General features: G+C 38.3%; 1 protein-coding gene across 2 annotated transcripts in view; it reads right to left on the reverse strand.

Moving 5' to 3' along the window:
* The window catches only part of bnc2 (basonuclin 2), a 322056-nt gene that overhangs the window by 242662 nt on the left and 51618 nt on the right, over positions 1 to 27776 (reverse strand). For both annotated transcript variants that reach the window (XM_031890396.1, XM_018097765.2), the window contains exon 2: positions 23616 to 23763. The gene's annotated coding sequence lies outside the window, so the exon portion shown is untranslated. The remainder of the gene's footprint in view (positions 1 to 23615; positions 23764 to 27776) is intronic.

Raw genomic sequence — 27776 nt, forward strand, 5'->3', positions numbered from 1 at the left:
TCTAAATAGGCCAGTTAGGATTCTCATTAGATCCCGTACAGCATTTGGGCCACTGGCCTTGGGGAGCTTAGACAAACTTTATTTAACAGTCAATATTCCCTCTCCTCTCTTAACTCCTTCCTGGCCATATACGCAAAAGAGTTCTTTTGTGCCCACATTTTAAACCCATGTGCTGAGGTCAGAATATATACAAGATTGTATATTTTCGCACAAAATTCTTTGTGTGCACCACAATTGTGTAATGTGTGCAGTGGCCTCAAAATGTGTGTGCCTGCACAGCTTATAGGGAACATTTGTACCAGGAGAACACTACCTGTCTGCGTTATACAGATGATAAAAGCTCACCAAAAAGAATAATTGTCTGGGGCTGTTTTCCATTCTTTGGGCCGAAGCACCTGATTACATTTCAGGTTTTAACCATAAGGCGCCAGTGCACAATGACATTCTTGGCAATTCAATGCTGCCTACTTTATGGCAACAGTTTGAGGAAAGTTCTTTCCTGTTTCAGTAAAGTAATGGCCACATGCACAAAGCCTTTGGGAGAACATGACTGCCTGCACAGAGTTCTCACCTCAAACCAACTGACCTCAAACCAACATGGGGCTGGCCCCTGCTCCTGTAGAAAGTATAGCTGCATGTTGCAGCTCCATCATTCCCCAACTACAGGTAGGAGTCATTTATTACCTCTACTTACTGCATGTTGTGAGGCTGCACTGACAGCATGCAAATAAAATTGCAATCAGGGCAGCACTGCCTTAGCTCAGCTAAGTCATGGCTAGGGGATGTCTTGCTGTTTGTAGTTTGTCCCAATCTGCTGCTTCATAGGCAAATAGGGCACAGTAAGGAGCCAGTCTGAGACACCTGTAACTGGTGATCCCCTTAATAGCTCAGTGGTAGAGCAAAGGGCTGTAAAGGTTAATGGCAATCTTGATGGTACTGGTTTGAATCCAGGTCGATGGTCACCTGCCTTTTTTCCCCCTAGGTGCAAATATAATGTTAAACTGGCCCAGAAAAAGGATACTTGATGCCAACGTTATTAATAGGAGGAAAAATAAAAATATAGGAAGGCTGGCATTTTTTTCCAGAAAAGGTGGCAACCTGAGCCCTTACACATGTGTCTGTATCTGCATGTGCCTGGTGGTGGATTTTTTATGTTGGAGGTATTAGCTGATCTGACTATCTCTGTTGGTCTGTACCCAAGGGCACAGAGAATACAGATGTATTGCCTATTTTTCCACATGATGAAGCCCATATAAAATCTACCACACAGCAAACACCCATTTGTATGAGCACTTAAGGCACACTTAGCTCTCTACTTGGTCTTCAGTCGATCCTGCTGCATTTAAATTTACAATACTATGCAGTGAATATAGGGTTGCCCATAGTGATGAGCAAAACTGCTGCTTTTGCCTTTGCCAAACCATAGAAAAATGTGCAACATGGCAAGGTTTGCCAAATCAATTGATGTAAAAGGAAGTATTTTTTCTGACACTGGAGACAATGGGTGTTGTTTATCATGTTTTTTCTTGCACCTATGCATTGGAGTAAATGAGTGTTTACTCATTTTCTCTTTTAAGCGTGATAAAAACCTCAATTTGTTTCCTGGCAAAACAAAACTTATAGTGAAATTCTAGCACAGATTCATGGAAGTTTTCACCGCTAGCAAAACCACAATAATTTGCTGCAAATCTGTATTAGGTGAAAAAATGCACTCATCCCTAGAGATGAACAAAGAAAACTCAAGTAGAAATGAATGTAGGAGTAAAGTGAGAGGACTGAGTATTAAAAAGAAAAGTTAAAAAGAAACAAGCCATTTTCATAGCAAAAGGAACCAAAACATTATTGGTAAGTTCTACTTTCCCTTTAAATCTATTTGTATCTGGCAGCTTCAACAGAACAGGAAAGATGCAGCAGTTATATGGAGATAGAGGTTTAGAACAATAAACTTCTCTATGAAATCAAGCATTTAGCTCACAGCCTGGAGCTTGCTTGATCTCTGTTGTTGCTACATTATCCAGATTAATACAGGTATGGGACCCATTATCCAGAATGCTTGGGACATAATTTGGATCTCCTACCTTAAGTCTACTAAAAAAATTATTTAAACAGTTTTTAAACCCAATAGGATTGTTTTGTCTCCAATAAGGATTCATTATTTCTTAGTTGGGATCAAGTACAAAGTACAGTTTTATTATTACAGAGAAAAAGGAAACCATGCTGAAAAATTAGAATTGTATGCTTATAATGGAGTCTATGGGAGATGGCCTTTCTGTTATTCTGAACTTTCTGGGGTCCGATACCTGTACATTACATACAGCACATCTATATATATATACCTGAGACCTAGAAATGGTAATTTTGCACCTTATTCTTGGGTTTGTTTCATTTGCAACTTGCTACGGCCACACCAGGCTAATTCTCAGCCTTGATGGACTTTGGTCTTTTTTCAACCCGACTTAACTATGTACAAGTAGGCCACTAATGCTATGGAAGAAATATGTCCCCTTTAACATCATACAATAGTACTAACTACATAACAACTAATCTTTGAAATATAGAGGAAAACCAAGGCAATATCCATACATATAGGGGCCTGGGCAGAATCACACCAAGACCGCAGCCCAGGGGGACAACAATGCTTTATGAATTGGTGGAAAAAAATTTCATGTATCCACTATAATAATATATTTGGAAATAATACATTTGGAAATTTAGAAGCGAAAAAAAAAAAATCTTTTGCTTACACAAAAAAAAATTACAGTAATCTCTATGGGGAGAAAGAGATAGTTTGCTGGCTAGAAGACGATGACATAAAGTGAAAAAGGACAGTTTTGGAAAACATGAGCAAAAGGGCTTGTTTGCTGGCTGGAAGGTGATGAGTTAATGTGAAAAAGGCAGTTTTGGAAGACAACTTTCCTTTAAATGATGAGACACTGCTGGAAACGGTAATAGGGAATTTGCAATGAAGGGAAGGACATGCAATTATATTCTGCCTAGGCCCCACTGGACAAAAAGTGATTTACTTGAAAGCTGTCTTTGCACTGGGTAAATGCTCCTGTTATAGCCCGCGCAGCCTGTGACAGCTTTCCAGATGTCAATCAAATTATCATCTATTTACAGTTGATTTGGTGGTGTCATTTGCAATATTTCCTCCGTTTCTGATGAAATTGGAAGGGTGGATTTCACTGCAGTTTGCCCTGGCACTCAAGTGGGCAGAGTGCTCTTTGCAAATGTCATGTGTCCGCTTATCAGCAATCCGAGGGGACTGCTCTTCCATCCGGCTGACTAAATCGCTACCAGATGCAAATCTCTCAATCGTCAGGGGAAGAGCATGGCAAATTTTAATGTAGTTCAAGAAACTCAGTTTACATCAGTGCTCGAGGTGCGACTTTACCCAGGCTAACAGTTTTTCTTAATAGCAATGAGCATAAATAAAAGTCTGAAGGGGAGGAAATGGTAGAAAAGATATACATATTTTTCTCTGTTTTTCTACACATCACTAAAAAATACCTGATAAAATCATTAAACACCTTCACACTCTATCAGAGAAATATGTTTTGTTCTTATTTATAAATGCCTCTGTTAATAATATTTGGCACTACAGACATTTTACCATTCACATCATAAATTATATATTGAGGACAGATATCTGCTGATGTTAGAGGGTCAGATCTACAGTGGTGCAAGCTCTATCATTGTAGAAAATAGAAATAACTGTGGCTTAATTGTGACTAAAATAATAAATTGAAACCTCCAGTTAACTAGCATTTCACAAATGCAGTAAAATGAACATTTTAATTATGTTTGAAATAAACAGGAACATAGATCTAGAGCAGTGCTGTCCAACTTCTGTGGTACCGAGGGCCTCCGTGGTGGAGGGCCGATAATGGAAGCTAGTTTTGACCACTCCCCTTTTTAAAACCACACCCATGTTATTGCATGACCATAGCCATATTAATGGTGGTAGTACAGCAAAAACCTGCCATAATCTGCCTTCCCTACCCTGCCTGTGTGTGCCATACTCTGCCTTTCCTACCCTGCCTGTGTGTGCCATACTCTGCCTTCCCTACCCTGCCTGTGTGTGCCATGCTCTGCCTTCCCTACCCTGCCTGTGTGTGCCATACTCTGCCTTCCCTACCCTGCATGTGTGTGCCATACTCTGCCTGCCCTATGCTGCCTGTGTGTGCCATACTCTGCCTTCCCTATGCTGCCTGTGTGTGCCATACTCTGCCTTCCCTACCCTGCCTGTGTGTGCCATACTCTGCCTGTCTTATGCTGCCTGTGTGTATGGCACACACAGGCAGCATAGGGCAGGCAGAGTATGGCACACACAGGCAGCCTACAGTGACACAATGCTGGCACTGCTCCTACAGTCTGCACAATAACTAAATTATTTTTAAAAAACTTTTTAATTGCAGTACCACCACAGTATATGTTTATATAGTTTATATGTTTATATATGTTTATTTGTTTATATAGCTTTTTATAGTGTGTAGGGTTTATTTGTGGGTTTCTTCTGCTCCTACAGTCTGAGGTGTGAACAGGTGAACAATGTGGGTGATTACAGCCTGAGCCTGAGGTGTGAACAACGCAGGGGTTAAAAGGTGTGAACAACACAGGGGATTACATGTTTAAACAATACAGGGGGTTTAAAGCCTGAATCTGAGATGTTAACCATGCAGGGGGCCAGTACTGATACCATTTAAAGCTTACACAAATGTAAGCCATCAAAGCAGACAGACTGGTGGGGGGGCCACACAGAGGGGGGACAGCCCTGATCTAGAGGGACATTTCTACAGGGGTTGCAGTTGTCTTAACTATGACCTGGTGCACTAAGCTCCCATCATTTGTGTCCATATATGGTGAAAACAGAAGTTGTGAACTAGCCAAGGGTTTTCAGTGGCACATAACAGAGCCCCTACCTGTAGAAATTGGTTCTAAAAATATTAGTAGTTAGCCTGGTTGGGGCTTCCTAGCTACACAACCAAAGACAAAGTATGTCAAAGTAGGTGCAGCCTTGGCTTCTTCCTGCCTGGGTCTTCTCTGTAGGTGGAGAGAAGCCGATACACTCCCCTCCTTTCTGTCTCTGCAACAGACATATGTTCAGCCTATGTGCAGACGGATGGAGTGGATATCGGTAAGAAAATGCATAGTTTTGCGTTTTAGTGCCAATTTCCACTCCATGTATCTATACCCAGGCCGATACTATGCCTGTCCATGCCGAGAAATAGCAAAGCGGAGAGAAGCAGAGGCAAATAGAAGTGTCTTGTCTGATATTACATAGTTACATAGGGTTGAAAAAAGACCAGAGTCCATCAAGCTCAACCCATCCGAGTAAACCCAGCACAACCCTATACTTACCAATCTATACACTCACATACATAAACTATATATACAAACATTAATACTAACTGTAGATATTAGTATCACAATAGCCTTGGATATTCTGATTGTTCAAGAACCCATCTAGGCCCCTCTTAAAGGCATTAACAGAATCTGCCATTACAACATCACTAGGAAGGGCATTCCCCAACCTCACTGCCCTCACCGTGAAAACCCACCTACGCTGCTTCAAATGAAAGTTCTGTTTCTCTAAACTAAAGGGGTGGCCTCTGGTGCGCTGATTTATTAGCCTAAGGATAGGTACCATAACACTCTTTTTAGATATTTATTGCATTAACTTCGGCAGAGCACGTGTTATTTTTATTACCTTTTTATATCAAGGATGAGCCATTGCTTTATTTTCAAGAACAGCATCTATGTTCCAGCTGGTGCAAATAACTCAAAAGGGTGCAAGTGGACTTTATTAAGTCTATAATAGGAAAATACAGGTGTCACAGTAGTCTCAGTTCAATTCACATTTGATAAGCTCAAACCTGAGTTCAAACAACAGCTGTGACAGGGCATCACCTTAAAGGACTTCCATGGGATCATATTTCTACCCTACTGTACATGCATGTACTGTACAGTATGTCATTATGCTGCTACATCTGTACATAGGATATAAACCTTTTAAACCGTACCTTCTATTTCTCTGTGCCATTTTTACACTAAGGGTTAGCTTGCACCAGTGGTACCATCTTAGTACTCTCAGAGAAATACTATCATGGCATGTAAGTTGACAAATATACAAATATATATTAAAAGGATGGATATCCAGAGAAAGCAAGGAAGATGATAGAGAAAGATAGATGATGATGATAGATAGATAATAGATAGATAGATAGATAGATAGAGGTAAATAGATAGATCAGAGAGACAGTTGCACAAAAGGTGTAATGGATGCACAGACATGTGGATGGGTGGATGGAGGGGTGGAAAGAGGTATGAATAATTTAATGAAAAACATTTAAGAGAATGTTCCTTCACATGTTTGAAGGTTTCTCTGTTTGATATTTAGTACTGTGTTGTTTTCCATTGTTCTATATAAAATATATGTTTCTGAGGATTTGTTATCTAGCTCACGCTGCATTACTTAACCTTTCATACTTTGCCAACTCTGCTGCTTGATACTTTTAAGTCCTCTCTTTGATACTGTGCTGTAAACAATAGCAGGCCCTGGCCTTCAAGCTATGAAACTATTGATATTGCATAAGGCATTGCTGGCTGTGTGGAAAATCTTTCATAAAACATGAGTAGACTAGTGTTTCTGATAGTAAATTCATAGTCACATGATAAATAAGAAATATATGTTCTCAACGTAAGCAGAAAATTGCCTTTTTTGTAAAGAAAAAAGCATATTTTTACTACACAGCACTTACTTAAAGGTTTATAGACCAATGTGAAACTGGAAAAAAGATGGACAAAATAATACACAGGTATGGGACCTTTTGTCTGGAATGCTCAGGACCTGGAGGGTTTCTGGGACTCGGATCTTTCTGGAATTTGTATCTCCATATCTTAATAATAGTAAAATTATTAATAATTATAAAAAATAATTTAAACATGAATTAAACCCAATAGGATTGTTTTGATGCCAATAAGGATTCATTATATCTGAGCTGGGATCAAGTCCAAGGTACTGTTTTATTATTACAGAGAAAAAGGGAATCATTTTTACAACTTATATTATTTGCAAATTAGAATTGTTACCAAAACTCAACAATAGCTGAGTTCTGGTAACCAAAATCTTGCCAGGTAAAATTACAAATACGATAATATCTTTAACCTGGCTGTGCACTGCCTGCTTACTACATACAGAATGGTCAGTCATGATACATGCTCCGATATATAAAGAACATTCCCTTCCTATTCTGTCATGTAAGGCCAAATATCCAGGGCCCCTTCCTACCTATTTTTCTTTGGTTATTTAAGTTAAAAACTTCCTTTGTGGAAGATTATCTGCTGCCCCTCCAGAATTGCCTCCTTCTATTTTCCTTATACTATAACACAATAAACGGAAGAGGTAGGCACTGTAATTGCAAGTGCTTGGCAGAGGTGAAAGTTATTTTGATTAACATGGTTTTCCCTGGGAAGACTGAAGAAATCAAAATGTCTAGTGTGCCATTGTTCATTATCAAAACATCTACGAGGTGCAGACAAAAAAAAAAAAATGAAACATAACGCTGCTGAATTTATTGATAGCTTTCTCTTTGAAAAAAAGTACTTACTTCATAAGGAAACATTGCTGAAGAGCTACTGCAGAGACCTGATGCAGACTGCAGGCTTTCACTGAGATCTCAGTAAGACAGGTGTATGCATAGGAAACCCTGCCATTTATAAGCTACTCTAAACTTCAGTCAAAAAGGCAAGAGATAACAATTAAGAAAACATAGTCCCAGCGTCCAGTCATGAACTGCTCATCTTTAAACAACTAAGAAATCTGAAGTGTATTCCACTGCTCACTCTTTCCCGCTTACAACTTTCACTACCAGTTCCAGAAAATGTCTTTGTAAATCCCTCTTGGGATAGCCGCATGCGGTTTGGAAGTGGTGCATATTCTGTTTGGTGCACAGCGATGCTGGATCAATACTGTTGCCGTCTCAGGCCTTCAAGAGCACATTACTGAATAATCCATGGACACATCCAAGCTTGGCAGCTCTTTAAGATGCCACCTGGCTTAAGATTAAAAGGGCAGCTTCAAACCTAGTTTTAACCCCTCTCTCAGAAACCGTGGACCGACAGCATAATGAAACAAGCTTTCACATATAGAGAGAGCAAATTTCCTACAATATTTGAACATCTCTTAATAGAACACTTGAAGATCTGAACCCTAATACACGCAACATGTGAATTCTGTTTGTTGAAAAAGTGCAGTTTCAAGTTGATCAAAGAAAGCTGTATTTAACAAGCAGGATTCAATTTTCAGTTTACAGGTATGAGATCTTTTATCCAGAAATCTATTACTGCAGGGTCGGACTGGGCCGCCGGGACACCGGGAAAAATCCCGGTGGGCCCCGGCCCTAGTGGGCCCCAGCGGCCCAGTCCGACCTTTGCCGGCGCTCCCCGCTACTGACTGTTCCTCCCTGACGCGTTCAATTTATACGCGCTCGGGGAGGACGTCAGGCGGGGGCCCTTCGGGGGGGTTAGGGGGGCCCTTGGGGGGGTTAGGGGGGCCCTTCGGGGGGCCCTTGGGGGGGTTAGGGGACGCGGCTGGGGCACCTGCAGGGCCCCTGGGGCGGGAGCCCCGGTGGGCCCTGCACCCCCCAGTCCGACCCTGTATTACTGTATCAAGAAATTTCAGAAAACTGTCAATGTAGTGTACTGTTTATATTGTCCATTTTTGATTTGGTTTTTGGACCGTCATAAAAATAAGAAAATAAATCAGTGTATTGTTTTTGGCTTTCATTAACCCATGTTAATAGCAACACAATTGTATTTGTGTATTGGATATTTATATGCTTTACTAGATTTAATAGCTATGCCACATAATGGCATTCCTCTCAGGGAGAAATGTGGCAGTCTAAATGCACTTTTCTGCCTATAGCAAGGAAATACTCTGTTTGTCGCTGGTACCGTCAGGTAGGGATCATTCAGGAATGATTGCTTTGGCCACAGACAGAGGGCTTCTCCTTCTATTTAATGGGAAGTGGCTGCAGGGGGGGAACTTTACCATTCAAAAGACGCTGGAGGCAGCAGATTGGGCATCTCAGTGCAGCATAAAAGCAAATGAGAACTATCAAAGCATCTCATGATACACCATGTCTTGTAATTAGCACTGTCCCATTGGATGATTTTTTTTCAGCTAATTGGAATGATCTGGATTAATCAAAGTAGGCCTACTTTTCTATATAATTTACACATTCCCAAACTGCTTCTCCCTTAAGAACTTGTGTAACCGGTTTATATCGAGAAATAGAGACATCTGATTGAAAACTAATGAAAGAGTCTTAAACAACAACGACAGGTATTTAAAATTCTTCAGCAGTATATAATCTACAAGTTTGAAATCCCAAAGTCTTCCAAACGATAATGGGTATAAATGATGTTATGTATGTCACTTAGCTAAATTAGAATGTAAAGTGACTGAAGTGTTTATGATTTATGGATTGTCAGTTTTGCATCTGTAGAAGGGTGAGCTAACTTCTAGGCTTCTCCTCTGGGGTGATAGTAGTATTTAACTACACCGGCACACTCTTCCACTGCCATGGCTCATGGGCCGTTATGTAGGGTTAAAGGAAAACCCCTAAATGACCCCTAATAAATCATTTTAATAAAAGTATACTTTTTTAGTAGTATGTGACATTGGGTAATCCTAAATAGAAAACTGCCATTTTAATACTAAGGGCTGAACACTGGGATCAAATGATTCATGGCACATACTATCAATCCAAGGAAACACATACATGTTAGGTCACATAAGCGGACAAACTTCTGTCTTTGCTTCCACACATCTACCAGTTAAAGTTAGAGCTGTATTATTTCCTGAGCTCTGAGTGAGCACACAGACCATCACAAAATGGTGGCCCAAGCTAAAAGATGTAAATGGACAATAAGTAGCCATTAAAGAATCTTACCAAAGTGGAAAAAATATAAGCTATAAACTGTTGGCTAAGTATTCATTATGGGGGTATAGATGTCCTTTAAGATAAAAAACACATTCCCAATGAGAGTCAGCTTGCCCCTTTACATGTGAAGTATAATGAATTTATTTTGTCTTTTGCAGTAGAATGTCTAATTCTTTGTACCCACTGGAGCTTCGCCATAGTCCAGGCTGCCATGCTGGTAAATACCTGCTTCTTCTTTATTAGGATACACAGAATTATGTGCATATAGAAATAAAACTTTGTGCCCCAGTGCAAGCATTAATCTAGTCTTCCTCCTCTTAATCTGTATATACCTGTCCTGTATATAATCCACACAAACCAAGGCCCATTCCCACCAAATGCGCACATAAGCATAATGAGAAGTCTTGCAATCCATATAATCACAATGTAAACCATAAAACAGTTTCACATGATTGATCGCAACTTTTCTGCACCTCTTCATCTGTAAATCCTGATTATGGCTCAGTGCTTAGTAATACAGTTTAGAGCAGCTCTGGGGTTCTAAGTTTGATTTTGACCTGGCCAAGGCATTGTTTGTTTTCCTAATGTTCAACATACAGGTAAGATAATAGACTCCTAAGGAAACTGGGACCTTAGTCTGTTGTTCCACTGGGGCAGGGTCTGATGTGAATAATGTATAATCTCTATAAAGTAAGGTCTGTGTCAACACTATAGAGCTAAGGACTAATAATAATAATATCAATTGTAAATGTAACTGCAAAGTTCTAATTTTCAGTCTTACCCCTTTGACCCTAGAGAAAAATAGAACACTGAAGCATATTAGAATGGATCTGCTTCTCTCCACCTGATAGAAAACTGCAGGCGGAGAGAAGTGGAGAAAATGCTCCATGTGACTGGAGTCTAGGAATATATATACGGCCTGTCATAGAGCCACTGCTCCACATGATCATTCTGTTCTGTAATGAGAAATATATCTTTTGTATCCCTTGATGATATGCTGGAATCTTATATTTACTGTGTCATTTGCCTAATCTCATTGCATCATATAAGAGTTTACTTTATAAAAATCTCCACGCTATTCCAGCAGAGGGAAGTGCTGGAATCTTTGCTAAAGCCCTCTCCTGACAGCCTCTCTGGAACCAATGAAAAGAGTTAAATCTGCTCTCTAGCTTGTTGGAAAACCCAAGATAGCTTTTAATACACCCATACATTATACCTCTTCATAAAAGTGAAATTGGCAGTAGGAAGGCAGAAGCTATGTAACTTTTATTGCATTCATACCCTAATGTATTGGAGAGCTGTAATAGTTTACTTAATAAGTCCCACAAAAAGGAATTACATTCCCGACAGCATCCAGGATTATGTAGTTGGCTGCCTAGTCGCTTAGCATCAAAGGAAGTAATGAGGATTTTGATGGTTTCCGCCCCCTTTGAACATGAGTGTGTATGACATATTGAGAAAGTCAGAAGTATTTGGAAACTGTTGCAATTAATGGAAAACATAACCTTCTGGTCAAACACAATGAATTCCTTAAACAAGCAGCGCTCAGCCTGGCAGCTGTATAGTACATTTCCTCCACTTTGTCAGTGCTCGCATTCCTTATCCTTGTATTAAAACTCCATTTATAAAGTAAGAGACCTTCGTTAAAAAAGAAAGGTATTTGCACACTCTCGGGCAGTTACAGACTATATTTCCACAAAGAAAGCATAGAATACAGGATTTGAACATGCAGCTGGGAATTGTGGGAGGAGACAAATATCAAATTAGTGCCCGTAGGTCTGATAGTTCTGTAAAGTCTGAAGAACAGATAAAAGAGCATACACATAGGACTAAACTAAAGAGCCGTCTTACCAACCCAATTGAGTAGCATGTTTTGATCTCATCACAGCTCATCAGCACGAACTATGGATTCTGCTTCTGTAGAAGTCCCTGTTAAATAGAATCACATACACAAATAATGGCTGGTTCCCCTAGCCTGGCATGAAATGCTCATAATTGCCATAGATGCAGTTCTAAGCCCAAGTACTTTACATGAATTACTTATGATATCAATATTCACAGTTATTATCTGTTTTGTTTCACTGAAAAAAACAAACTATTGTACAGGTATGGGTTTTGTTATCCGTAAACCTGTTATCCAGAAACTGCCAAGGAAGGTCATCTCCCATAGACGCCATTACAATCAAATAATTGAAATTTTAAAAAATAATTCGCTTTTTCCTGTAATAATAACACAGTACCTTGAACTTGATCTCAGCTAAGATATAATTAATCCTTATTGTAGTCAAAACAATCCTTTTGGGTTTAATTAATATTTATATGTGTTTTTGGTAGACTTAGAAGCAGATTTTTCAAAGTACAATTTTCGTACCTTTAAAAAGCACGATACAAAGATATCGTATTAAATACAATTTTTTTGTATTGTGCTTTTTAAAGTACGGAAAATTTGTATTTTGAAATACTAAAAAATCGTATCTTATCGTATAATGTCCGAAAAGTATGATTTTTTTCGTATATGAATGATCGTAAACTGCAGGAAAACCTTTCTGATTTTGATCCTTCTGTGCATGATTTTGGAAGCCTCCCATAGGGTTCATTGGCACTCTGCAGCTCCAACCTGGCCCAAGGAAAGTCACGATACCGAAGCTTGAATGAATCCGAAACTTTTATACTCTCGCTTTTTGTCACAAAGTACGAAAACGTCGCACAAATGTACGAAATAGTCGCAGAAGATACGCAAAAGTTGTAACCTTTAAAAAAAATACTTTTTTTTTTGTATTCGGACCTGTCGTACTTTAATTAATGTGCCCCTTAAGGTATGGGGATCCAAATTACGGAAAGACTAATTTTCAGAAAACCCCAGGTCTGGAGCATTATACGTAAATTATGGTAGACAGAAAGGTGCCACTGTGTTATTTGTCTGACTAGTCACTACTAGAATAGTCTAAGTAACATTTTGAGTAAGTTCTTATAGTTCTACTGGTAAATGTTTCAATATGGAATCCATTATTCGGAAACCAATTAGCCAGAAAGCTCTGAAATATGGGAAGGCCATCTCCCATAGAATATATTTGAAGCAAATGATTCAAAATTTTAAAACATGTTTTTTTCTCTGTAACTTTAAAACAGTGCCTTGTAGTTTATCCCAGATAAATTATAATGAATCCTTATTGTAGGCAAAAGAATCCTATGGAGAAAACCTGGAAAACCCCAGGCCCTGACCATTCAGGATAATATGTCCCATACCTATAGTACTCCTCCCTTCTCAGCAACAGCCAAAGGGTCATAAATATTGTTTTTATGTGTCACCTTTTGAGTTAGAAGACACCACAGTTATATTTATCATGCTGTGTAAAAAGTGGAGTAAAGAATTACTGGTGATGTTGCCCAGGGCAACCAATCAGCAATTAGATTCCAACAGTTAGAAAACTAAAGCAAAGTACCTGATTGGCTGCTTTGAGCAACATCACTGGTAATGTTTTACTCCACTTTTTACACAGCATGATAAATATACACCTATTATATGTCTGTTAAGTGTGAGTACTGAAGAATACACTACTTTATACCAGTCCTCACTAGGAGATAACTCTGCAAGTGAAAGAGAGCTTTGATACTTCTACCCCCCCCCCCCCCCATACACACCTATTTAGCTAAAGGCAATTCTCTTTCATTCACAGCTATGAGACAGTTTCACCAGCTACCCTGTATATTGCAGACAAAGCAGTTGGGGTGATCGGGAGCAACAACTAAAAATAAAATCTCTGGAACTGAGAATTGGCTAAGGTGCTAAATGCAAAAAATGTGCTTTTTTGCACTTTTTCTCTTGCACCCTGAGGCACAACTCTTTTTCATTCTGGACTGGAGCTCAAAAAGTTGTACCCTTTTCTCTATACAGTGATGTTTGCTTTTGGCAGAGCTGCAGGTCTGTAGCATGTTCGCGTCCACTGGAGAACCCCTAGTTTGCTGATAAATCAGAACAAAAGGTGCAAAGTGCTTGAGTTCTTCCATATGTTCTTCAGAAAACAGTCTTCTCTAAAAAGGAAGAATATTTTTTTTAAAGTATTAGAAAAGCTAAAATCACCTGGTGGTACCAAATATTGGGCACCCCTCAATGGTTGCTAATCACTATAAATTGTTATAAACATGGGTGAATGTTATAAAAAATGTCAAGGTAAAAAAACATTTACATTGTACAAGGTGATACTACTCACTAGTTATTAGGAGGGAGGAGTAGGGGGTAATTCTTCTACTTTACAGAGTACTGGTAAGGCACCATGTAGAATATGCTGTATGGTTTTGGTCACCAGGGCTCAAAGAGTGTCCAAAGAAGGGCAACTACGCTGATAAAGAGCATGGAAATCCTCAGTTATAAAGAATGACTGGGCAAGTTGGTATGTTTATGCTAGAGAAGAGGTGCTTAAAGTGGGAAATTATGTATCAATATATAAGGGGATCATATAATAATCTCTTTAATGCTTTATTTGCCAGTAGGTTCTTCCAACTGACACAAGGGCATCCATTCTGATTAGAAGAAAGGAGGTTCCATCTAAATATTTGGAAAGGATTTTTTACAGTGGGAGCTGTGAAGTTGTGGAATTCTCTCCCTGAACCAGCCATACTGGCTGATACATTAGATACTTGCCTTTTAGCAAGTGAGGGAATACAGGGTTATGGATGATAGCTCTTAGTACAAGTTGATCCAGGGACTGGTCCGATTGCCATGTTAGAGTCAGGAAGAAATTTTTCCCCTCTGAAGAAATTAGAGAGGCTTCAAAAGCGTTTTTTTTGGTTCCCTCTGGATCAACTAGCAGTTAGGCAGGTTATACAGTATATAGGCTGAACTTGATGGACATGTGTCTTTTCTCAATTTTACAAGAAGTTTTATTTGATACATTGCGCATTTAAAATATGGAATGTTGGTTTGTCCGCCTAACATGTTGACAATGTTGGCATTGTTTGGGCTACTTGAAAACTCAGTGTTTGAACCATTACCTTTAGAATGTTAACACTATTTCTTGCATGAGCTGATTTTTTTTTTTATAAATGAGCTTTACAATCCTTAAATGCTTAGCTGGAAAAGATATCCAGCAATGCTATAGCATGCATGAAGTGACTTATTTTTCTTAATGACAAGTTCATCCACACCTCTTCGAGCCAAAACTTTAGGAAATGGCAAAGACTTTAGCGCATTTTTTTTAACTAAAGGAAAATATATTAAAATATACTTAGCAAATAAACTGCCAAGCTATAACAGGACCCCCTTAAGTAAGAAGAGCTAAGTGTGCATGATAGGAAATCACTCTTCACGCTGTAAGTTTTACTGGTGTAGTCACAGTGCCAGTTTACCACCTGGACTAAAGAAAAACCATTTAATTGGCAGGAGTGAGAAGTATACAGAAGCTACACAAACAAATCTACAAGTTAGTAAAATAGTATTCTATGGCAACTGGCACCATGCACCCGAAATCAAGCTACACTACAGAGTTATAACCTAAGGATGATGAGTCTGGGACTGTTCCAACATGTATAATATAAATTATATAAAACAGTGTAAAGATGTTGTAAAGAGAATTAAATAAAATTATTTTTTTTTTCAAAGTCACAGCTACAAAGTTCCATTTAATAAATATTAAACAATGTACTTTGCAGCTGCTGTCATCACTACTGTCAAACTGGCTCTTGCTGTTAAAAATTTTCCTCAGAAGCCTCAGGTCCTGAAAGGGGCCCCCTGAAACAGTAATGGAAACCCTACAGGGGCATAACTACAGAGGAAGCAGACCCTGCAGCTGCAGGGAAGCCCTGGAGTGTAGGGGACCCAGTAAGGCCCTAATTAATTAGCAATTTTAATATAGCTTGGTAGAATAGGTCAATGTTTCAGGGGCCCTAAATTGAATTTGGGTTGGGGCCCAGTAACATCTAGTTATGCACTGACTATGGGGCAGCCAAAAATAAACTTCCGCTACACATTAAATCACTCCAGGTACTTGTGGACATGCAGAAAGCCATTGACTATAAGCCAGTAGCTGTAATTGTTGCAAGCTCTACTATATATTTAAAAGTTTGTGGCAATTCTCAGTGAATAAATACAATGTATGTAGAGTTGCATAAGTCAAAAATGATAATAGATGGGTCACATAATAGTAATAAATCTTCGGAATTCCTATTTGTATATTGTTTTATAGAGCACTAGCCAGCCATGAATATCCATTATATTAATTATATCCTTAGCTACGATATCCTTATAAACAGTGCTTAGCCATGCCATCATATTATACACTGTATTATACAAAACAATGTATCTCCTGTTGTAAAATATAAAGATATTAGAAGTCACTTCTGAGTTTTACGATATGTATAAAAAGCACTTGGCATATGTTTTACATACCTGATAGTATGCCATTAGGTAATGTAAAATATATAATTTTATAGGTAGGTAAGGTTAAAATTACACCAACTTTGGTCATTGGTACCATACCAAATGAGAAGCAGACTGAACAATCAGAAATAATGGCGTGCCTAAAACTAAAGCTGGCCATACACATTTAAATTTTTGTCTTCTTCCGACAAATGTTCGGATACCGATGATATGTTTAAATGCAACAATCTAAAACTAACATTCAGACTGAAATTGTAGGATAAAGTCCTAAAATAATTTGGAGGATGTTCTAAACATGAAATAGTTGGCAGACACCAATCGTATGAAAGTGATTTCCAGTAATTTCATGTGATCTTTAAAAAATGCTACTCACATGTGTTCCACCTTTTAAAAATTTGCACTTAAACATACAGGCACCACCCCCTATTTCAAATGAACCTGTCCCTCTGAAATATGGTATAGCCTTTAGAACCGACTGCTCAGTCATGTAACTCATTACACATGTTTTATCAATACCAATAGCATGATATTGCTCATCCAGTGCCATTAACTCTAGCATGCTCAATTTTACAATCAAGCTTCTTGCATTATTGATAATATATACAGTGTTTAATATTGATCCCAGTTTGTATATTTTTTTACACATGCCAATCATGCAGTCCGTAGGATGCCTATGTCCCTAAACAGCATCTCTTTCACAATATTTCTCACTGCCCCATTCCCAAATGTCTTATTTTAAAGTCTTAAACGTTGTAGTCATCTCTACTCCAAAACAGCTGCAACATTATCACTGCGCTTGTATAACATAGTACAGTACTCTTATGTGGTGGGTTTATTGCTGTTTGCTGCTTCTTATAAAGCATTTATACTACTTGTAAAATCTTGTTATGCTGTGATGCTGTGTATTACGAGCTAGTATTTTACTTCATATAATGATTTAAGTTATGTTATTTCTAGTTAAAATTTGCACTTGAATTTCTATAGAATGAGCAGACCTTACTGAACATGGGGTCAGATACCAAGTGATAATGCTGGTCATTACTACAAAAATGTAATCTATGAAGGCTGGAGAGGGCCAAAACTCTACTTCCTGCTTTCAGCTCTCTAAGCTGTTAGCAGTAGGGGGGCGCATATGGGCCATAACTGTTCAGTTAGTTTACATTTGAATCTGACCTGCGTGCTCGCAAATTACTGAACAGTTATGTCCCATGTGGCCCCCCTAAAGTCACTGACTAAGTAAGAGGTTAGAGAGCTGAAAGCAGGAACTAGTGTTCTGGCTATTATGTTAGACATCTGCTCACTCCAGCCTTAGTAGATTAAATTTTTCCCTAACTAACTATATTAGAAATATTTTTTATTTTGCAAAGTCTATCCATTTTACCCAGTTTCCTTTTTACACTGAACTGTTCCTTTAAAGACCTAATAACAGATGATGGGGCTCACTTGCAAGCACAGTGAGTTGCACTTCCATATGGTTGCACTCAGAGCCACTTCCCTATGAGATGCTATGCCTATTGACGTGGGGGAACCCTAGGGCTACTGCCACTTTCTCCCTAGTAGGTAGATCAAGGGTAAGCTCAGCCAAAAGAACAGGGCACCCATGTCACTCACACACTGAACACTGGAAATAATGCAAGACAGACTTCAAAAACATTTGATGCAACTTCGTCAGATTTGTGGCAAAGAGCATGCACAGTTACTTCCCTTTTGGGGAATCGGACACAACTGCGATAGGCATGCAATTGCATTAACAGTATCACCATTTGTATATGGAAATCTGTGGAAAATGGTGCATTCAGGGGAAAAAACATGGTGATTGCTCTTAAAAATGCACTTTGCAGATTGTGTCTAGGTAAGCGAATGTGCCTAAGTATCTCTTTAAGTATGTTTTATTTGTTTTACCTTTTGGATTCATTTTCATCAGTTGCTGCCCACAGTCAAACACACAGTAGGGTAGGCATTATATATAAATATATCTTATGGGCAAGTATATTGTAACTGGGAGGTAAGACAATAAAATACAAACACATTAGCATCAAGACATAGTTTTTATCTCACTTTATAGTTTGTTTGACAAATAGGTATATCATTAGTTACATTATTGTGATGGTTAGATTGGATTTTAAATTGGACTGTGGCTTAACAATTAACTTGACATTGTTCTAGCTAACCTATGCAGAACACATTTATAACACTGAACAATAGTTCTGGTCTAAAGTTAAATATTATTTTACAAGTTGTTGATTTTAAAACACAGTTTTCTTATTTGTTGTCCATGGCTTGGCTGCTCAGATTCATAATTCTTCAGTAGCAGTAAATAACAGAAGATTTATTGCCTCCCACACATGTGCTACAATGACAACAATGCAGCAGGCATAACCATGGCATCCTGTACTTGCCACGTCACCCTCAGCCTGAACTGCTGACAACTGTATATTGTACCCAGATATGTGACATATTCCCTTACATAAGCATGAGATGCTTTTTTAGTACGTGTATTCTTAGGAACCTAAAAGCAGGAGGGTTCCATTCATATATTAAACACTTCTGACCATGGCAAAGGGTTTGTAACATTTGGAAAAGTTGCGCTGGACCAACTGTCAAAAGCAGCAACTCAGATATCTGTTTTCTTCACTTAGGGATACATTCATCAAATCACGAGTTCGAATATTGGATACAATAACTTCTGAAGATCGCAAATATCATGAAAATGCTAACTAAAAATCGTATTAGTCACGATAATATCGTATTGGCGATCCAAAAATTTTCGTACCGAACCTTTCCGACTTTGATCCTTCTGTGCATGATGTTGGAAGCCTCCCATGGGAATCAATGGCATTCTGCAGCTCCAAACTGGCCCAAGGAAAGTCACGATAACGAAGCTTGAATGAATCGAAACTTTCGTACTCGGCGCGACAATATGAATTTGTCGCAAGGTACAAAATTGTCACACGAAATACGCTTGGAGCGTTCAAGCGAACGCTCGGAGCGTTTGTGCATTAATAAATGCCCCCCTTAGACAAAGCTATCTGTTTCTACAGGTTAGCACATTTTGTTTAAATTACTCACTAAGACTGTAAATTTCCCCATATCTTTATTAACCATACTTTGATTATACACTTTACATTGTATACAATTGTAGTGCTGTATTAAAATAAACAAGGCCATAAAAGAAAATTTAGCAATATCACAGTTAATATGTCTGAACTTAATTACATTTAATTATTGACATCTTACTACATTACATCCTATCTTTATATTTTTGTTTTATATGGGTTACTGTAATTAGATGGTATTACTAACTCGCTATAAGCATTCCGTGTTCCCCACTATCATGAAAAAACTGATGTTTTATTAAGGAAGGCAAAGCACCAGATAAACAATAACACCTGCCTACCACTGTGGTCAAGCAGTGCCATCTACTGCACTTATTCTTCCCCATGATATGATGTTTCACAATATGCTCTTAGCATTTTATTAAAGTATGTACAAGTATCTACATGTCCTCCCATTATCACTTAATATATTATGATTAAACTTTCATCATGATACAATAGCACCACTGTTGCAATCTGCCCACGTTGCAGTGGCTGTATGGTTCATTCAAAAATCCACTTCAGATGTCACCAGCAAAAGAAAAAAACTGAAAATGCACTGGCATAAGTTGAGGGGGGTGGGTAGAAGATAGGGCTCATTTACTACTATAGATGTTTGCACACATGCAATTGCAAATGCATCTTTTCCCCCTACAGTCTATATTAATTATTATCTGTTTGAAAAACCTAAGCCAAGTAGGAGATCTCTACTGCTTGGCACAGGCACTGAGAACAGAAATGGCTGCATGACTTGTGCACAGCAATCTCCTGCCCACTAAAATGCCAGCCCCATCCAATCACTTTTCCTGCTTGCCCTGGCTGTCAGGAAATGGCAAAAATTTGCTATCCACATCAAGTTGGCAAAATCTCCTGGAAACTGCAAACTCACAGGTGAAGCAAATATGATGAGACTGACTGAACAACTGGTTCTCCTATCTGATTTGTTCATTTATAAAGCAGCTAAATGAGTAAAGCTGGGCTTGTAGTGGCCAGTTTAGCCAGGGGTTTGTGTAGCCACATTGGCCAGTGATCTTGAATTCTTTCAGCATTTATTAGCCTTGAACTTAGATGAATCATATATGTAATTTTGTCACTGTTGTAAAATAGTGCAGGAGTGCTATATTTTGACTGCATTATTACTCATAGCATGTTTATTATTAACGCATCACATTGTCTGTCAGTAATCTTTAAGGCTGATGCTACACATAGGGGGAGATTTACCAAGACCCGAACGCTCGGAGCGTTCATGTGAACGCTCCGAGCGTATTCTCAGCGATTTTTTCGCACTCGCGCAACTTTTTCGCACGGCAGCTCTGCCGCTGTTTACAATGGTTCAGTACAAAAATTCCGTGGATCGCCAATACAATATTATCGTGACTAATACGATTTTTTTCGTACACATTTTCGTGATATTTCCAATCCGAATTTTTCCCATTCGAGATTCGAACTCGTGTTTTGATAAATCTGACCCATAGTGTATTCTCGGAAAGTTGAAAAACGCTTACAGAGAATCAGCATCTGTGCTTAAAACATCTTTAACTCGTGGCTACACATGAAAGTGGATATCTGCCAACAAACGCAATTGGGGGAACATTCTTGAGTATGGGCCCTAACTCTTTCTCTGATCATGCCAACACGACCATTACATTTTTTTTATCATACTCAATATTGCCAAATCCATCACTTTGGCCTCACTAGCTATTTTAGAATGGGGACCTTGAGCAAATAAGAATTTCAATGGTAATGTCGATAAACTCTGCTTCTACAATCACCCTCCTCTCACCTTAATAAGAACAGACCCCATCAATGCTAAATTCCTTATTATGGCTTCCCATTTAGCAAAGAATAACTTACAAAGCCCTTCATTACTCTGAGCTTTACTAAATCAAGATCTTTTCTTGTGTCCCCATACATTCCCGGCCAACTCCTCCCTTCCTCTCAGTATGATCACTCACTTTTACTCCTGTTTCCCACATAGAACCTTTCTCTTTTGCTGCCCCTTACTATTATACTATTTTATACTATGATAATTCAGAACAAACTGTATTCACTGCCTATATACACTATTAAGCATGTATAAAAAGTAAACCAATCATTACACTAAATTTCCTAAGAAACTACCTTGGCCTTTTTCTTGGCTCACTGCTGAAACCTTTTCTGCTGCAATCTTTTGAAGGAAGCCTGAGGCAAACTATTTGACGTTACTTTCCTCCATGATAGGAGGATACATGCTGAATTTTCTTTTTTGTTTTTCTCTCCACGTCATCTTAAATCCAGTTGCAAAATACATAAACATTAGGAAAGTAACCTCATGTTGAAGCATAACCGTTGGAAAATATGAGGTAGGGAGAAAAAATACATACAGTATAGATTGTAAGCTCTTTTGGGCAGGGCTCTCTTCACCTCTTGTATCGGTTATTGATTGCTTTATATGTTACTCTGTATGTCCAATGTATGAAAGCCACTTATTGTACAGCGCTGCGGAATATGTTGGTGCTTTATAAATAAATGCTAATAATAATATTAATAATAATGTTACGATAATAAAGCACTGAGGTGGGTTTCATTGTACAGAGAGATTAAAGTTTCCTATGATGCAAAGTTTTAAGGTCAGAAAGTTGGATTTTTTTACATGTGCTGAATCCCAATATTATCACCCACATGGACATAATATCACCTGCATATCAACAATGTAGCCCAAGGTGCAGAGAGCACCAAGGTCAGACCACTGCTGCCCCTACCTGGTAGGCAGTAAGGACAGAGTCCTATTGTGACCTGAATGCTCTGCCACTCCCTAACTTGCTTGTTGGACTTAGGCACAAGTTATAGGGCAGATAGGGGTGATCAGGCCTGGACTGGCAATCTGTGGATTCTGTCAAATGCCAAAGGCATTTTCTAAAACTGCTGTGTGAATCAATGTTGTTCTGCTTTTCTGGGGCTAAGATAAGGTGAAGTTTACAGTCTCAGTTGTTCATATTCCATTCTAACTGCCTTATAGGCTACTGCAGTTTTACTGGTTTGTTCCCATGTGCCATGTGAGTTTTTTCTTCCTGTATTTATTCTACAAATAGTCTTTTGATAATTACAAGACAGAAAGCAATGTCACACAATTTGCAGTTCCATAAAACAGATAAAAGCAGTGAGTGAAAATCATTGCACAAAAACTTAAAATAAATATAGGCTAAATAACACTTTCGAAAAATGTGTTTTGACAAAAATTTATAACAGGTTAAAAAGTATTTGATATTTTGTTTTTAGTGTTCCTTTAAGTTTTGACATGTTTAAAACTGTTTGTACAATAAGTTAGCCCTATATTCTTTAGGATTCAACACTATTCTGCTAAAGAATATCCCAGCCACACTTCAGTCCATATTTCTTTCACATACAGTAGCAGTTATGGAAATAACATTGTATGAAATCCTTTTAAAAAGCAATCCATTAAGAACATTACCCGAAAAGTGCCTTGGGCCTATCCTCGACTATAATAAAACATTAGGCAGTCTGCTGAATCTCAGGCTGGAAAAGGAATGTCACATACCATGAGAGATCACATGCTTCGAGTTAATTAAACTGTAAAATGTAAGCTGCACATATGTAAAAGCACTGGGACAGTCTCAGGATATGCATCTAACGATGTGAGTCTAATATCTGTCATTACACTTCAGTGGCACTTTTAAAAACATGTTGAATATTTTAGAGCGGTGTAGAACCTAGTAAATAAAACTGAGCAGGCAGAAATCCGAAAATCCCTCATGTTACAGCTTTCCGTTCTCTGTCACTCTCCCTCCCTCCCTCTCTCTCTTTGCCTCGCTTGGTCCTGCTTGTGTACGGTATAACAGAGGCAAGCTTTTTCATAACTTTGCTGAGCTGATAGTTTATGCCTTGCTTTTCCTTTATGTATGAAAATGATCATAAGAAATCTCCAAGTCAGAGGAAAAATAGACATGACACAGTGCTAGATTGTCAGTCATCAAAGGAATAGAAATTCTTCCCTTTTCCATGTCAAACCAATTCCTCTTTTGAGATTTGACTTTTAAAAAAATGCAAACAAAATAGTATTTATTATACAGTATTCTTTAAAAGCTATCTACCCTATAGTTTAAATGAATGCTTATTACCTTAATTTTAACATGAATGCCAACTAAGAGCAGTCAGCATATAAACTAAAATATTTGAAACTGTAAAAAACAACATTACCTTTATTATGCAACAGAGATTCTTCAGTATAAGAACATCAGACATAAGGTGTAGCATTAGAATGTGATGGGAGGGTTGGTTTCCTATGCAGGTTGAATCAGCCGTGCATCATTGTTATATCAAGGTTCACAGTTTGGGTCTTGGGTGGCTACAAGAAAAAATATAAGAGATGATTATGGTTTGGACACAATCAAAGGGAATAGCTGAAACAGTAATAAATGCCTCCAGTGCAACCCCCTGCTAAAATGACCACTGATCTGGCCATTTGGTGTGACTTAGTACACAAAATTTGGGCAGGAATAATACCAAAAAATAAAAGTATATCAGAGTAATTAGAACATTTTGTATTGTTGCCCTCCACTGGTAAATCTGGTAAACCAGTGCCCCCAGCCACCACTGCTCCCTGCTCTGCTGACGTGCATAGTTGCTCATTCATCTATCTCACGCTTCCACACCTATCACTTCCCTATGCATATCTTCTTCTGGCTCCCAATCTCCTCTAGAATTGAATTCAAATTACTAACACTGACATATAAGGCCCTTACTAATAAAGCCCCTCCCTATATCTCAGCTCTAATCCCTACATCTCCCATCCTACGATCTGCCTCTGATCTTCGCCTCTCTTCTCCTTTCATCAGTTCATCAGCATTTTCAATGTATCTAAACTGATCAGACATTTATATACGTATCATGAGTCACCAATCAGTATCCACATTCCTTTTGTTTCAATGTAGCCTTAACCCCTGTAGATTGTAAGCTCTTGAGAGCAGGGCCCTCTGACCCTATTGTTACTCTGTATACCCTTGTTTGTTAAACTTTTTAAAATCATTGTTTGTTTAAATTTATTGCGAAGCGCTGCACAAGTTGCTGGCCCTATATAAATAAATGATGATGATGTTTAGCCATGGGGTAGATATTCATAATCTAAATATATCTATTATATATAATAATAAGTGGACCAGGATACATAGCAGCTCTGTAAAACCCCATTATATTCTTCAAAGCTTATCTGTTATCTGCTATCTGCTTTTGTGTTCCTCATTAATTATCCACATATTTGGATAATTAAAACATGCTTTATTGAAGTCCTTTAAAAATACATAGGTGTATAATAGGGAGAGTGAGAGAGGATCTTATGCATTTCATGGCAATAGAAAGCCACATCTTCAGAATCCCAATTATTTGGTGTTTTACTCAAATGGCTTGATATCTTGGGCATTCGTCTATGGTGTGGGTATATCTCCTATAGTGTAGGTATATATCTCCAGTGTGCTTGTACACTGTTCTTGGAAATCTTGCAGCAATTTGTGTGGTCATGATCTTAAACGCACGCTGTGTTTGCCAAAGCATATTAGTTATAATGGCACTGTGAAGTTCCCTACTGCAACTTTCACACAACTAAAGGTTCATTGACTGTGCCTTTACCATTGCTGGACTTTGCTCACCTTGACCTGACTTGTCTCTGCCATTATTGACTTTTAACCTGATTCATGGCTTTGTAGCTTGACTGTTTGCATTGACCTCATCCCTGTTTTGACCACCAATTGGTTGCTGGTTTCTGTCTCACATTATCTCCGAACAGCTTCACTTTTTCCTGATCTGTTTGTGGTTAATTCCTGCCTCTTTCCCACTATGTCGGACCAAGTTTGAACTTCACATCTCTAGGGACTGTGAGAAGTTGTAAGAAGGACTCATCTCATCAATTCAATGTTCCCTTATACATCATGCTATGTATTGTTGCTTAGTTACTCTATTTCTATTATTCTAATATTTTTTCCAAAGAATGAATAGGTTATATAAAGTCAAATGTTTATTGTTTTATTACTTTAATAAAGGTCTATTGTATTATTTACTAGCTGCATTGTTCTCAATTTGCAAATTATTATCAAAGATATGATAAATGTTTAGGTATTTATACTAGGTATTTATACAAACATACTACTGCAGAAACCATGAAAAGAATAAAAATAAAATAAATTTTTAAGCAGGCTATTTGCATGACTAAATCAGTAGACCTTTCAATGCTGTAACCGTGTTCTGGCACACACACAAGCTCACCCAAACATACACAAGGTATCTGCCTGTAGGGAACCTTTACAACATGACAATATATTTTACAGGAAGCAAAGATTCAACAAATGGAGTTAGACTGCAGCAAGAAGTGTGCTAGTTACAAAATAATTCAAACAGCTATGAAATTTGTTATTATTATCCTATATTTATACGGCACTAGAGATTTTTCAGAATTCATACAAGTCCCTACTCCAGAGGAGCTTACTGCAATGTAAAAATGTAAATAGATGGGTTTAGTAGCAGCACTCCGGTGTGTAGACAGGCTTTAGAATCGTAGAATAGAACCTTGCATCCACAGGTGGTGGCATGTGGGCATCCCCCTTGAATGCCACCCACCTTTTGCATCATCCAGGTGTACAAGCTAATGAGCTTGGGGGCCTACAAGGCGCTGGGGAGCCCTGTATGCACCACCTACCTATACCAAGTGCCAATCCTGGGTGCCAGGTGTTACTTCAAATTCAAATAAATGGGAAGTGGTTCACAAAAGCATTTAAATCACTGGGACAAGTAGCAGTAATCAGCATAAGGTGCTCTGTCACAAAATATATTTTTAGAAATAAATGTTAGCATCCAGAGGCATGTATTGGTTGAGTGTGATTTAATACAGAATATACAGGTAACTTTGTCTAGAGATATAATTGTCTAATACTATATATAATATCTCAAAAAGGTGGGTGGGGGAAACGTTGTCATTTGCACCTCATTACTTTATTGCTGCAGATTTCAGAAAGCTGATCCTTGCACTTCCATTTTTACAGATGCTTCTAGTTTACAAGTTCATGAATGCACTAAGAGGAAAGACTTCCTGCCACTAAAATGCTAGATGGAATATGAGTTTGAAGAGGATGGAAAGAAAAAAAAATGGGTACATTTACCAATACATAAAACTACTAAACTAACAGTAAACATTTGTAGACTGGAGAGATTTTGGACAAGACACCACTTACTGTATATGTACAGTATGTTGCACTATTACAGTGTACCATTCACTATATTTTATTTCACCATTTACTTTATATTATTTCACATACTGTAACTGCATCCTTTCATTATCCTACCATATAAGCTCAGTGTTCTGTTATTCTGTGTCACATTTCAAGTTTGTTTTATATATTTACATAATTTATAAGTTCCATTTATTTATTCATTCTGCCTCAGCTAAGCCTCCTTATCCAGGTCTATAGGCCTTATGAAACATGCAGTTTTCTGCTTAACAAATGGTGCCAAGTAAACCAGATGCTTTGTATAGTAAGTCGGCATCACAATGGGGGTGATATAAAATATATGCCGCAGCCACAGAAAATGTATGTGAACCTCAGCAACTGTTTTGTCCACCTACTTGGACTGTACAGTGCAATTGCATTATACATTCTCATATTGTGCGGAGAAATTCTGGCCACAGACATAGCAGGGATTTCTCTGTAGACTACAGACTCTAAAGCGTAGTGCCTGGCTTCCAATCACACTCTTGTTTGATACACAGTTCACAAATCATTTGCTTCTCTTTTATTTTTCTTTTGCTTTGCTTAGTTAAATATGTACTGTGCACTCTGCACTACAATTCATATTTAACTATGTACTCTACTGTACATAATAAATGGAAACAGTGTTAATTTATAACTGCCTTTTACACTAGTATTTCTTGGAGAAGCTAAAATGTTACCTCTATGGCTTTACTAGGAGATTGTTAATGGTTTTTGCCTGCTAAAAGTTACCACTCTACATACAAATATTAGTCTTGCCCATATGCTTGTTTTGTAGACCGCTGTACAGCACTTCATTAAACTGAACTGCCTTACAGCCCTGGAGTCTTGGATTTGATTCAGTCCAAGTCACATTTTTTTGTGCTTTAAAATATTCATACAGTCTCCCTAAATGGGTGCACCACTAATAGCGCTGGTGCTGTGCCCTCTCCTGTGGCAAGTATTTTAATAGACAGAGAGAGTGAGTAATCCCAGAAGGCATCGTCAGGAAATGACAAGCACCTACAAAATTTATAAACAGACTTTACCTTCATTCCATGTTTAACAGAGGGGTCTGAAAGGCTGGCAGTTTATTGTAAAGTCATGTACATTTCAAGACAGGCAA

This window comes from Xenopus tropicalis, chromosome 1, assembly GCF_000004195.4.
Source record: "Xenopus tropicalis strain Nigerian chromosome 1, UCB_Xtro_10.0, whole genome shotgun sequence".
NCBI lineage: Eukaryota > Metazoa > Chordata > Amphibia > Anura > Pipidae > Xenopus > Xenopus tropicalis.